The sequence below is a fragment of the Acipenser ruthenus genome, chromosome 2 (genome assembly GCF_902713425.1).
Source record: "Acipenser ruthenus chromosome 2, fAciRut3.2 maternal haplotype, whole genome shotgun sequence".
In the NCBI taxonomy this organism is placed as follows: domain Eukaryota; kingdom Metazoa; phylum Chordata; class Actinopteri; order Acipenseriformes; family Acipenseridae; genus Acipenser; species Acipenser ruthenus.
The window spans coordinates 61,997,105-62,012,155 of NC_081190.1; the positions used below are offsets into that span (position 1 = coordinate 61,997,105).

General features: G+C 35.9%; 1 protein-coding gene across 1 annotated transcript in view; it reads right to left on the bottom strand.

Annotated features, from left to right (window-relative positions):
• The window catches only part of LOC117409088 (teneurin-3), a 428,090-nt gene that overhangs the window by 303,953 nt on the left and 109,086 nt on the right, over positions 1–15,051 (bottom strand). Inside the window, exon 2 of the mRNA XM_034014709.3 lies at positions 2,000–2,091. The gene's annotated coding sequence lies outside the window, so the exon portion shown is untranslated. The remainder of the gene's footprint in view (positions 1–1,999; positions 2,092–15,051) is intronic.

Here is a 15,051-nt window from a genome sequence, read left to right on the forward strand (position 1 = left end):
ATTTAAAATATTTAAAGAGCACAATGTTGATGAACAGGTATTAGAGTAGAGCTGCCCTTTTTAATATGCCCAATTTATGAACATACTGCAGTTGGCAGTTATAAAAAATATATTGCAATGACCAAACTCTTTCATGTTGAAAATGTAATAAACTAACTTTAGAGATTAAGCCTATCTCTAAGATTACATTCCCTTTTTCTCCCAAAAATGCTAAGAAGAGTGAAAGTATTTGTTACTGGGGGGAAAAAAAAAAGAAAAAAAACTCTATGCAATAACCGATGATGGTCTTTAAATGCCGTCTTTTATTAGACTGAAAAATACATTTCATTAATTAGAAAAGCTGGAGAGAACTAATCCCACTAGAAAAATGAGTTTTAAACAACGCCTTTTTTTTGCTCTGGGAGAGAAAGTCAGACAATACAATAACAGATGAGAAACATAAGCTATAGTCTGCAGCCCAGTGCACAGCAGGAAACTGAGCGCTGCTCTGACTGTGTCATTTTTTAAATCCCCATCCTGATTTTCTCTTGCATCTGACCTCATGCTGAGATGAAGTTATCACAGAAGACAGCTTTACTCTCACCAACGAATCCAGCCCTCGATCCCTATTATCCTCAGCAGATCAAAACATTGCTTTCATCAAATAGCATTATCTGCATACAAGGCATGCAATTGCCCAATAATTTCTTCCAAACTATACCATTCATTCAAGGGCGTACAGAGTAATGTAATTCAACCCTCTTGCTTAGAAACTCCAACTGCATACATAGGATTTTTTTTTTGAGAAAGCCCTCCCAGAGAGGGGACTATTAAACATTTTTTCCCTCCTGCTATAAGCTTTAAATATGTGTAATTGTTGGAACATCTCTGTGCTGTCTGAGTGCCAAAAACACTGGGTCTGAAAAAAAAAGCTGTCAGAAAAAATCAAATCAAAGAGCTTGCTGGGAGTTTCATCTATTAGCCATGGTTCTCTGAACCCCAATAGGACAAGCATCATCAGTGCAATGACATGATAGAGAAATATAAAATGATAATAATATACTAATTATGACAGGCTTTATGGAGTGTTGATGCTTCAGAATAAATGATATAAACAAGCTAGTTAGATTGTTTTTTTTCTTATTGTCCTGCTTTGGCACCATGAACCTTTCTATGTTTTAAGAGGTGTAATACTGCATACATATCATAAGAGTTCATGTTTTCAAAGCAAAAAGTGGAACAGTGTTATTTCTAGCCCACCCGTGGTGTTATTCAGAGTTCAAGAACTTTTATCATCACGCTGCACAAAAAAGCATGAACGCTGTTTTGCATTTTTAATATCACAAGAATGTTCTGCCTTTGATTTTTTTGAAACTCAACATTGTGGGCTTTTGCTTTGACTGTTTTCATTACATCAGGCTCTTTGGTTTCTCAGATGGGTTTCACAGTGCTTCAGTATCATAAAGGCATACATACATGTTTACAAATACAGCATAATTGAACTTGGTATTGCTGTGTTATACAGAATTGTGACTTGCAAGTTCATCTTTAAATATGATAACATTATCAAAGATAAATGCTGTCTCATGATTTACAATCATGTGCTGAATACAATCCATATTACCCACATTGTCTGCTCCAAATGAGATTAGGAAAATCACCAAAAGTACTAATGGATGAATATGTACATTTGTTTGAACATTAAATCAGCTGTCTTTGCATTTCTCTTCACTCTTTTTTTTTCTAGTCACCATGTTATTATGGGCTAAATTAAAAATGTAAGGTCAATTTCACCCCCAATAAGATTTACAATATAACTATTTAAAGATACAAAATAATTGAAGTACAACCCCTATTCGTCTATTCATTATTTCATGTGATTTTAGATTTTAATATCCAGAAACGATTACAATCAGCAGTAAATTGACCCATGCTATAACATGTATTGTATACCAGTAAACTAATATTACTGTTTATAATCTAAGATAGTTTCCAAAAATATACATTTTCTTGTACTCACCTGATAAATGTCTCCAATAGGTAAGTGAACGGGAGTCAAACCAGCAGTTCTTTCTTTTGTGTCTTCTTTTGCACTTCTGGCTGATTATGTGCCTAAAGAAAATAAAACAGAACGAAAACGTGACCCCATTGGAAGCTTGCTATTTGAGAATGGGAATTCAATTTGTCCTCAGTGGCTTAAAATACTGTATTTTGCAAATTGATCAGGGCTTGTCTTCATTTACCCCCCACCAAGTGCTATGAGCAGCTAATTATCAAGTGAAAGTATTTTATTTCAGATAATTAACGAACTGAAAACACACAATTTGAAGTGTTGGAAGACGGTATTCTCGCATAAGCCCATTATAACTCTTCGTGCATAACAAAAAACATAAACAAGAATTGTTTTTACCTCTTCATTTGGTGCTATGGGACTGAAGCCTAAACAACAATCCCTGGTCCTTATGGCAGATTTAATCTCTCACTATATTATGGAAAATCCACCTGAGTTTAATCCTGGCAGTGGATTGAACTTGTCTGACTGATTTATGTATTAAGCATAGTTGTGGATTCAATGGAGAAGTTATTGAAACTTGTCTCAGAGGGAGTGAATCCAGGCATGAATGGCTTTTGTGTCGTTGCAAAATAATAATGAAGCAGTCTAATCAATTGTTCAGAATGGTGATGCATCATAGTAAAGGAAAATACATGTTCTTACAGAACCCCGGTGTATCATTAGTTCCATTCTGGGCCGTCCATAAATATTTTGCTTGATGTTGCGTCTGCAGAAATATTTGTACTACATTACACAGGGTTTAAAACAAACCTTGATTTTGCTGTCTAAATTAGACCACAGACTTATGAATCATAAAATACAAATTGGATTTAGTTCTCATAATGAAACAGCTTTACATTGTGAGATGACAAGAAGGTTAAAAAGAGTCTAAGATGAAGTTATAAAACATACCTAACACTGAAAATGGAAAATCACTCAGCAATCCTGAAAGAGGAATGCATAAGCGGCTACCATTATTATTTTAGGCCTACGTAGGAAATATATTAAAAAAAGGTTGCAAATAGAACTTTTGGTATACTGAATCAGAGAGTTGCTGATGATGAGCAGGTGTTTGTTCGGCAGATGTATTATATGTAGGGCTTCTGATTTTCGGTTTTAACCGATAAAACCCAATAAAACACCCCCGATACAAAAAAGATTTAATCGGTGGATAGCCAATAAACACTGGAAAACACCAGAAAAACTGTGGAAATGGTTAATATATTCATGTTGACTTTACCCTTTTCCCCATAAAAAAAATAAAACCTACTACAAAAATAATAATAAATAAATTTCCCATTTCTGCTGGGCAATGTCCCGCCTTCCTGACTTGTATATATCATTGATTCGTTCTGAATACTTTAAACCCGCCCCAATCACTGAGTGACAGCACATTCCTACATTTCTATTGGAGACTCCGCTTGCGAGATTTAAAACGAGATTACAAACAGGATGGAGGCTTGCTAGCAGGATTTAAAACTGTATTACAGTTAAAATATGGAGGATTTAAAATAGAATTGTAGCGAAATGTACAAAAATGCCTCCACACAAAACCCCAAAAGAATGTGCCCGTGACCATAAGGATTTCGTTGTGGAAGACAGCAAAGGAAAAAAGGTACAACTTAAGTGTGCAAGTACTGTCGAGTTACTACATATTGTGACAGAAAAAAAAACAACGCTCAAGCATTTTGGAAAGTAACCAAAAAAACTAATTTCATACAGTATATCGAAAACAAAAGCCCCCCAAAAAAACGATTTACATAAAACTCGAAAATAGCTAAAACATAGGCACCGAAAAATACAATTAATAAAATGTGAAAAACAGAAGCCCTAATTATATGCAACCTTTGTCCATATAGTTCTGCTTCTTTTGGCAAATTATCTAGTGATCAGTTTAATAAAACCAAACAACATGGAACTGCTTTTTTTTTCCAAACAAATTTCTAAAGTAATGTGCCTGCTGTAGATCAAACACCTTTAGGCATCAATGAACTGTTTTACAGCTGGCTTCCTTCTACAAATACTGTAAAATGGAATGTATGCCTTGCAGATAAAAAAGTAAATACAAATTATATGAAAATGATATCCTATGGTTTTCCTCTGGTGTTTGCTAATCTATAAATATAAAAAGTTTCATATGAAAAACAAGCATCTTTTTTAATAAATAAAATAATTTTACTTCTCAGTATATTTCATATATAATTATTTTATACAGAGCTGAAAACGAATACATATCAGTAAATAAATCAAACAAATAAAAGTCAAATGCCTAAAGGGCATCTACTTTCAACATGTCTAATGGTCACTGTTTTGACTATGTAACTATAACAAAAATAAGTAATGCACTGTTGCCATATAACTACAAATATAATTATAGTGTGTGTACAATATCCAGTCTCTATCTATCTATCTATCTATCTATATATCTATCTATCGTATATCTAGAGTGTCTACAGTATCATTTTTGCTATTGTATTACTTATGGCCTGTTGTATACAGACGTGCTCAAATTTGTTGGTACCCTTACAGCTCATTGAAATAATGCTTCATTCCTCCTGAAAAGTGATGAAATTAAAAGCTATTTTATCATGTATACTTGCATGCCTTTGGTATGTCATAGAATAAAGCAAAGAAGCTGTGAAAAGAGATGAATTATTGCTTATTCTAAAAAGATATTCTAAAATGGCCTGGACACATTTGTTGGTACCCCTTAGAAAAGATAATAAATAATTGGATTATAGTTATATTTAAAACTAATTAGTTTCTTTAATTAGTATCACACATGTCTCCAATCTTGTAATCAGTCATTCAGCCTATTTAAATGGAGAAAAGTAGTCACTGTGCTGTTTGGTATCATTGTGTGCACCACACTGAACATGGACCAGAGAAAGCAAAGGAGAGAGTTGTCTGATGAGATCAGAAAGAAAATAATAGACAAGCATGGTAAAGGTAAAGGCTACAAGACCATCTCCAAGCAGCTTGATGTTCCTGTGACAACAGTTGCAAATATTATTAAGAAGTTTAAGGTCCATGGAACTGTAGCCAACCTCCCTGGGCGCGGCTGCAAGAGGAAAATCGACCCCAGATTGAACAGAAGGATAGTGCGAATGGTATAACTGCCAAAGAGATACAAGCTGAACTCCAAGGTGAAGGTACGTCAGTTTCTGATCGCACCATCCGTCGCTTTTTGAGCGAAAGTGGGCTCCATGGAAGAAGACCCAGGAGGACTCCACTTTTGACAGAAAAACATAAAAAAGCCAGACTGGAATTTGCTAAAATGCATATTGACAAGCCACAATCCTTCTGGGAGAATGTCCTTTGGACAGATGAGTCAAAACTGGAGCTTTTTGGCAAGTCACATCAGCTCTATGTTCACTGACGAAAAAATGAAGCTTTCAAAGAAAAGAACACCATACCTACAGTGAAACATGGAGGAGGCTCAGTTATGTTTTGGGGCTGCTTTGCTGCACCTGGCACAGGGTGCCTTGAATCTGTGCAGGGCACAATGAAATCTCAAGACTATCAAGGCATTCTGGAGCGAAATGTACTGCCCAGTGTCAGAAAGCTCTGTCTCAGTCTCAGGTCATGGGTCCTCCAACAGGATAATGACCCAAAACACACAGCTAAAAGCACCCAAGAATGGATAAGAACAAAACATTTGACTATTCTGAAGTGGCCTTCTATGAGTCCTGATCTGAATCCTATCAAACATCTATGGAAAGAGCTGAAACTTGCAGTCTGGAGAAGGCACCCATCAAACCTGAGATAGCTGGAGCAGTTTGCTCAGGAAGAGCGGGCCAAACTACCTGTTAACAGGTGCAGAAGTCTCATTGAGAGCTACAGAAAACGTTTGATTGCAGTGATTGCCTCTAAAGGTTGTGCAACAAAATATTAGGTTAGGGGTCCCATCATTTTTGTCCATGCCATTTTCATTTGTTTTATTATTTACAATATTATGTTGAATAAAAAATCAAAAGCAAAGTCTGATTTCTATTAAATATGGAATAAACAATGGTGGATGCAAATTACTTTTGTCAGTTTCAAGTTATTTCAGAGAAAATTGTGCATTCTTCGTTTTTTGTGTAGGGGTACCAACAAATTTGAGCACGTCTGTATACACTTTTTTACCCTCTAGTAGAATCATACCTCAAAACTAATAGCTGCCGTACCTGCCTGCGCCTGTGCCGTTTAGCAGTGTGTCATTTCACCAGCATTTCACAGTTTCTTCCTTCTCTCTAATGGCATACAATAAACCTCTAACTTGGTAAAGTGACCCCCTTCACTCCTGCTGTGCAAAAACACTGTGATTAAGATTGAGCAGATCTTCAGATTGGATCTGAACCTGACTGACAGAAGAGCATTTGATAAATTAGAACCAAAAAATGTGGCTGTTATTTTTAGCCTTTTATATTGCAGATTAGTCTGCAACAGTACAAATCTGATGTTAACATTTAAGTACTGAATAATTCAACTTCAATAATAATAATAATAATAATAATAATAATAATCATCATCATCATCATCATCCTTCATCTTTATATAGTATGTAACATTTAGAATGTTCTTTGCTTCTCTGTGCATCAGAGAATTATAAGTACAGTATACTGTAGTATAGTTGTTAGTGGTAGCTGTTAATGTGCATGTTAATGTTAATAATAATAATAATAATAATAATAATAATAATAATAATTTTGAATTTCATAGATTATAAATCTCAATGCAATTGTTTAAATATCAATGGTCACACTTATATTACATTTAATGCCTTCAATATAATGTTGCAAATTGCATTTGTGTCATATCACGCCAACTCATAAAAAGGTGCTGCTGACCTCTATCAGAAAATCAGAAAGCACCTGGTAGATGGTCTCAAGGAGAATATTTTAAATTACAATTTTTGCACCTCTGTAAAATATCGAATGGTTCTTGATATAACTGAGCCAGAACAAACTTACTACATGTAAAATTAAATGTGTATTGCAGGAAACAATATATACTTTCAGAAACCATTACGGGGGGGGGGGGGGGGGGGGGTATATTAATAGCAGCAAAAATGTTTGTTTGTTTTTTTTAGTCCTCCATGGGAAACGTGCTTCATTTGGACATGCAGATGTATTTTACACTTGAGATCATGGTAATTAATCAACCCCAAGGTCCACTGTTGTATTAACATCAGTTAAATGTACAGAAGATTACTTATTTTGTGGGTGTTAAGCAAAGAACTGAAGGCTGGTGTTCCCAAAGGATAAAAAATAAGAACAAAAACAAACAGTGACAAAGCTAACTAGAGTTGCAAGCAACTTTACGGCTTCCAAGCAGTTATCGTGAAATTTTAGCGGCTTGGTTATTATAAGTGAAACGTTATCACAACTGTGCTAACTGTGTCAATTTTGGCACACATATTGCAATTATTGGTTAGTAGGCAATTTAAATTTTATTTGGATGCACACAAAATTCTAAATAGTATGCAGTCATATAGATTTTGAAATTAATGCATATAACAGGCTAACATTCTTCTAAATTCTAGATAGCTCCTTTGAGTTTGTGGTGCCCTGTTCTTAATTTTGCAATGTAAAATAAAGTCTACAGCATTTATAGTAATTCATGTGCATTTTTTTAAAGCAATAGAAAGTGATAATAGTGTAACGATTGACTATCAGGAGTGTTTGGCAAATACACAATTCACCGTATGTAATTGTCTGCAAACCGCTACTACGACATTACATGTGCACGATTCATGAGTAACACCACTCGAATCCTATGCCGAGGAATTATAAACAGGACAGAGTAGAGAAGAAGCTGGAACAGAACCCAGAGAGACAGTAGAAATGGAGCATTTATTGTGCTCTGCAGGTAATATACCTTTTGGAGAGTTGGCTTAAATACAGAGCAAACTATTTCATAATAAATCACATCCAAAGTTATATGGTAGCAGTCAATAGTTAACCATCTGGCCCAACAAACATATATGGCTGAATCAAAAACATCATATTGCACATCAATAGTAGCCGTTATAATGCACACCTTAAAAAAACCTTTGCGGTCCATTTATTCAGCGTGTGTCAGGCGTGCCAGGTCCAATTTATTTTCACACGCGCAGTTTATTTTAGACGCACTGTTTAAAAGTATTTTTTTCACAGTAAAACGGCTTTGAAAAGCTCAGCATATCAACAGGACACTCAGTACTGCATCTCCAGCAGTACCCCACCCCTTGTTCGCTATATTTTTCAAAAAAACTCAGTAATAGTACATAACGATAAATCATCTCTTGATCACTCGTTGTATCACCAAACTCCTCAATAATGCGATCCAAGTCATTATTTGATTACTGTAACATCTTTAAAAAAAAAAAGCTCTGCAAATGTCTGTTTGTTTATTTTTGTGTTATCTATGTGGTGTCGGGGCAATCAGTATTCATGAGATACGCCCCCCACTTTTTTCCGCTTCTCTCAGCTCCTATCGGTCACACTCGGCCATTGAATGGTTTTCTCGGCTTTTTCCGGAGAAAAACCGACTAGATACCTCTTTTTTGCGTCTTTTTGATGATGTCGGACAGGGTCCGACTTAGGACCGCAAATTGTTAATCATGTATATTACACATAAGCTAATATATTGCACACCTTGGTTAATCATGTCTATTGTGATTAGTGAAAAAAAAAAAAAAAAAAAAACTCCTTACATCTTAAATACACTGACTGCTTCGTTGCCACCTATTGAGGATTTGCGATTGTGGTTTTTATCAGTTTAGTCTTAATTATAACTATGAATGTAGTTATGAAATAAAAAATAAAACAGACGCCATATCAGTAAGTATTTTTGTCAGTACAGTATACGCTTTCACTTGAATTCCGTATGTAGATACTATTGAATTAGAGCCGATTTATCTGTAAACACTGACCTATAAATACACCTTAATATAATTAAAATAAACGATAGAACGTAACTGACATCTGCCATATATTAACATTCTGCCGAAATTATATTCATGGTAGTTTTAATAAAACAAATTTGTTCATAAGTTTTACAAACAGCGTATAATTTATCGACAAACAAAGAGTCATTATTGCAGGCAAAAGACGCGGCGTGCTGGTTTTTTAAATAATAAAATAAAAGGTTAAACAAACACTTTGCTCACAGAGCGAAAATAAAATATAAATAAAAAAAATCACGAACACAATACACCACAGGTCCTTTAGGTCAGGTTGGGCAGCAGCTTTGACGGTTCCTTTTTAAGTTTTGTTTTTGTTGTCTCTTTTATTTCTACCCTCCACTGTCGCTGTCGTTCCTTCTCTGAACACCCCAGCACGAACTGGGTGCGCTGGAGATTTTTATACAGGTGACCATTTCCCGATTAGCAACAATTTAAACAATTAACTAACTCGGGAGATGCCCACCTTCTGCACGAGTGTGTGTGTGTGCGTGCGTGTGCGTGAGCTGCATTTTTTTCCCCAGCGTTGATGCAGCTGCAACAGTTCTTCAAAAAAAGTTTTCTTAGTTTACAATATGTGTCTTTTTATACTGTAGTGTGTGTAAAATATCAGGCATTCCAGTGTATTTACTGTGGTTTAAGTTACACCCGATTAATGAAACTGATCGGTTAGACACCAGGGAAAAATGGCTACTTTGAAAAATATTTTTTCCAAGACTGTACTCACGTTTTCATGTTAACAGCTGCCCCTAGTGGTGGGAATGTGTCATTTCAGGGTAAAAAATTGGTGAAACTTGCATGTCACCCATATTGATTGGCTCATGGCGGTCATGTTTGTTGATGTAGGCACTTTTCCTAACTATTTTTTTTTAGAGGACAGTACAAAGATAACGTATAACCAAGATTCACATCAATCGGCCAAAGGGCTCATGAGGAGTTGTTGTTTAAGCGTTTTACGCAAAATCCAACATAGCTGCCACACCATGTGACCGATCCATTTTTTCTTAAGTAGAATCAACCGTGGACATGAGCGCACTATGTACAAAATTTTTCACAGTTGTACTATTTACCGTTCAAGACTTTTGAATATTGTCCAAACTTTTCATTAAATCCAAGATGGCTGCCACACCATGTGACCAAAGGCCGCCATATTGACCACGACACAACATCACATAGTCCTCAACATCCGTGTCAAATTTTGTGCGTTTTGATGCAGCCGATAAGACGTTATAGGCAGTTTTATAGCCATTTGCGTATGTTGATGTCATGCAGCGTGGACGCCATGATTTTCAAAGTAGCAACTTCCCTTGAACAAGCGTAACAGATGACCATACTGAGATGTTTTATTCCAATTTTTGTTTCAATCGGATAAGCGGTTTCAGAGAAGAAGATGTTTGAATTTTGATGATTTTATATTTTTATGATAATTTTATGACATTAATCAATGTGGTTGCCAAACCACAGAACCAATCAGCTTCATATTAACAGCAGTTAATCATGGACTATCCCTCAACATGTATAGCAATTTTCAGAACTCTGCAGTAAGTGGTTTCCGATACATAGTTGTTTTAACAAATTCCGCAAAATCCAATATGGCTGCCGAACCATGTGACTGGTGCAAATTTGCTGAATATCACCGACTATCATCCATAGGCATCTACCAGTGTACCGAATTCCGTGAGTTTTTGAGCATGTTATGGCAGGAAAATAAATAAATAAATAAAATAATAATAATAATAATAATAATAATAATAATAATAATAATAATAATAATAATCCTAACAAAAACAATAGGCTTCCCCAGCCTATGGCTTGGAAGCCTAATAACTTGAACTAAACAAAGAAAGAAGGAAAAACAAGGAACGAAACAGCAGATCACACAACCTAGACATACCCTCCATTTTCAAGTCTTTTTGGTATCTCTCTATTCTTTGTTTGTGATAAAGATGCAGGACAAATAATAACTGTAGTTTTGGAGTGAAGTTAAACTGTATTTCACTGGACAGGAGCAATGTCTGTACAGGAATAGATTGATTTGTGCTTGTGTAACTGGTTGTCTTCCGTTTTTTGTCCTTGTGTAATTGGTTGTCTTCCGTTTTTGTCCAGGGGTTCCCCTCTAGTTCGGTGAGTACTGCCCTCGAGGAGGTGCAGCAGCACTGAGACTGGCACTGCTGGGCCGCTAAGACTTTGAAGGGAGCTTCACTTGCCCCCAGAAGGGGGATGCAAATTGGGAACAGACTGATAAGTGCTTGAACTGGGGGTTTAAGTAGCAAGCTAATTGAAGGTATATGATGTAGAGACTATTCTGAAGCAAGTGTTAAAGAAGATTTCTCAAGAAAAAAGCAATATAACTGTATAAAACTAGCAAGCAACAAAGAAAAGTGACAGGAAGGAGCAGTTTATTGTTTTGATTAGTTTCTTGCTAGTATAAAGTTTGAGTTGTTTTATTCCTCATCGATTCTCTGCCACTTAACTTTCAACCGCTCAGCAAATTCTGCGAACCACATGGGGGCCAGTTAGAGGAATCCCACAGAAAGCGGACTACTATTCACAGCATATAAACTTATAATATACAGAGCTTAAACAAACTGTGATCCAGTGGTTGTAAAATGGCAAGAAGCTTTCAGAAATGCAGATAGACTCCAGTGATTCGAAATGCAAGATGCAAAGAAAAGAAAGTTTCACTCATACCAACAGAAAAACAAAAGTAGCAGGTTGGCGATGTGTTTTACTTGCAGCCACCCATACACTGTAACGTTTTCTATGTACATTTAAAAAGTATTTATTTCTGTTAAGTATGTGCAGTATATGTAAGGCATTGTATAATTTCATAATGTGGTAATGCCGCACCATGATCTATTTTGTGTTAATTGTATACTAAGTAGGCTATGGTAAGAAAAAAAAAAGGAAATGAGCTAAAAATCATTTACATCATAGTTTATTATTTTCAAATTGTACAGTCATGTGTCCAATGCAGCAGCATGATTTATTTTGTGTTAGCGGTAGCCTATAGGATAAAATAAAAATTAAGTATTAATTTCATGTTATTACTGTACTGTATATGCCTGTACTGTCCAGATTTATATTTTTACATAATGTAATGTGTCAGAGAATACATTAATGTTATTTTAGCACAATGATTTTAAAATAAAAAAGAACATTTTAAAATAAACTGAGGACAATAAATGTGTGTGGATGAGAAAGATTTATTTTTAATATATTATTTTTTTAAACCTGACATCTCATTTGCACACCTCTGACAACTGGTTAGATACAATCTCTCGGTAACAATCCATGATGGTAAATCACATCTAAAACCATTACTGGCTGGTAAAACAACCAGGCTGTAGTTGTATAAACCATGTGTGGCAGAGCGTTATCTTTGCCTGTTAATATTGTGGTATTTGGGAGAATTTTATACATTTTATAGAATGTGGCTGCTCTATTGGGAGCAGCCACATTCTATAAAAGGCGAGCTCTGGGCTCCATTTGAAGAAACTACCAGGGAGCTGGAATCAGAGAGGAAAGGTACAGTGTTTGTGATCCACTTCTAAACAATAAATGTTGTTTTTTGGACCGGGAAACAGTTTAGTTAGCGCTCCTGGAAGGAGTTAGGTTTTTTGGTTTTGTTTATTTTTGTTTTTGGAGTTCAAAATAAACATACAGACCTGCCTTGTTTAAAACCTACCTGTGCTTATGTGGAGTACAGTTCCTTTTACAAAAAAGACAAGTGAAGACAGTCCTCCATGTTGCAAGCTCACCCCGGGTTTGTCACATATGGTGGCAGTAGTGGGATTCAAGCACCTCCAGGGAGACTCCGAAGGGATTTTAGTTTTTAAAAATGAAAAAACAACAACATTTATTGTTTCGAAGTGGATCACAAACACTCTGGTTCCAGCTCCCTGGTAGTCTCTCCTAATGGAGCCCTGAGCTCTCCTTTTATAGGAGGTGTCTGCTCCCAATTATCACCAGTTGTTCAAGTAGGAGCAGCCACATTCTCACATGTTTTTGGCAGGGACAGGAATTAACCCCATCCCTGCCAACCACCACCAAACCCACAAAAACACCAATATTTACAGGCAGAACTCTCGCACTGCCTCACCACGCTTTATTAATGTCTGGAAATTACCGCCATACCGCTATATATATTCTCCTGGACATTTAAAGTGGTCAGAGGGTGCAAAGTTAGCTTCTTGTAAGATACAAGGCTCAAATCACAATCACTGATAATCATTTGATTCCAAACACTGCTGTATAAAAATGCAGACAGGTCATTATGATTTTTATATTTTCACATATAATGATAATGAGTTAAGTGCTCCTGGATGGCAGCCTACTAGATTCTTTCTTGTATCCACACAGTAGATAAAACACAGATAAGTCCACTGACAAGCACTTTCTGCTGCCTTGGCAATGTGCCTGCCTTGTCCTAGAGGACCACTATTTTTCCTGAAGACTGAAGTTTGCCGTAATGCTTATTCAGTCCAAGGTCCCTTTTGAGCAAAGATTATACATTGAGACGCCAATTTGTCTGGGGTTTTAGATATGAAAAGTGATCCAGTGCTAGGGAATCAGTAGAGACCAACAAACTCCTTTAATTGGGGACAGAAGCTTCTGGATTAAGACTCAGCCCGTCAGAGGTGAATATTGGGCATTAGATCACCAGGCCACCTAGACTGCCACCAGATTAGTAGAAAACATAATGACTACTACTACACTGTATATCATCTGGATGTAATATGAGCACACATGAAAAAGTTAACTTTTAATGGAACATTTTCTACTCTCTCTCTCTCTCTCTCTCTCTCTCTCTTAATTCTCGGCAGCTATTTTATAGCATAATTTATTTTGCAGGAAAACTGACTGTGCCCTCTTATGGCAGCACATAAATACAGCAGCTTACAATTAAAATGTAAAGAAATGTTTTACTAACCTGTCAAGCATAATATGTTAATATAAAATGTACATCTATGGCCAACAGTTTTGCGTCACCTAGAATTTTAGGAACAATTGCTATTTTTAGTGTTCTCACCTAAAAACAATTTGTGAGTTAATACTGCCTAAATCTCATCAAGATCTTAAAAATATGCAGCTCAATTGTGGCCAAAGAATGAAACAAAATCACAAAACGAAAGTCTGCAACAGTTTTAAAAAAAATGTTTGTCAATGCTATAGACCATGCTTGGCAGTATCTGAAAAATGTAGCAGGTGCATTTTTGTTTGAAATGTAATGCCGTGGTGCGAACTGTTAATATACCATTAGGCTTGCTTTTGTGTTCCAACTTTATCTGCTGTGAAATACTGTAAATGCGCCGGTCAGTCTACAAAGTTTACTGGACTTGATTATTTGTGAGCGATTTACTGTAAACCATTTCAGCTTATAAATGTATATAAAATTGCCATTAAAAAAAGAATGCTAGTTATTTCACGTTTCTGCCATTTCAGATCAGTAATGTTATGAAATAAGAAAATGAATCGCTGTTTGTATGGCTTTTTTTTAATTACCTTAATTAATAAGGCACTAGAACTACATTTCTGCGTTTTTTTCATGCTTTGGCCCCAATTGATGTGTTTAAGGCTGTCCCATTATCAGATGTTCTCTGAAATCCATCTTGCAATTTTCCTCAGCTTGCCAATATCCAGTGCTACAGCTCAGAGAAGCTTCTTATGATGCTTCTTGATGAACTGATCATGACTAACATTGCTGAAGAGGTTATTTTAGTAATGTAATTAAAAATATCTACTAGACTACACGTTATTGATGATCGTGCTGTTTGTTCAGTAACTTGTGTTCAGAAAGTATATTCAAAGTAACAGTGCGTGTATTCTTGCTCTTATTGTATTACTTGTATTGTAACACTTGAAATGTATTTGCTTACGATTGTAAGTCGCCCTGGATAAGGGCGTCTGCTAAGAAATAAATAATAATAATAATAAAGTAATCAGTCTGCATCCAGTTGTTTGATTTCTACAACTTGTCATTCAAGCTGGAGACAAGTTGCTATTCTTGTTGGGCTTATTGTATTGCTGCTTGCATTGGCACTGACAACATTCAGAGGGTGTGACTAGACATTAGCAGAAAAGATTCTTT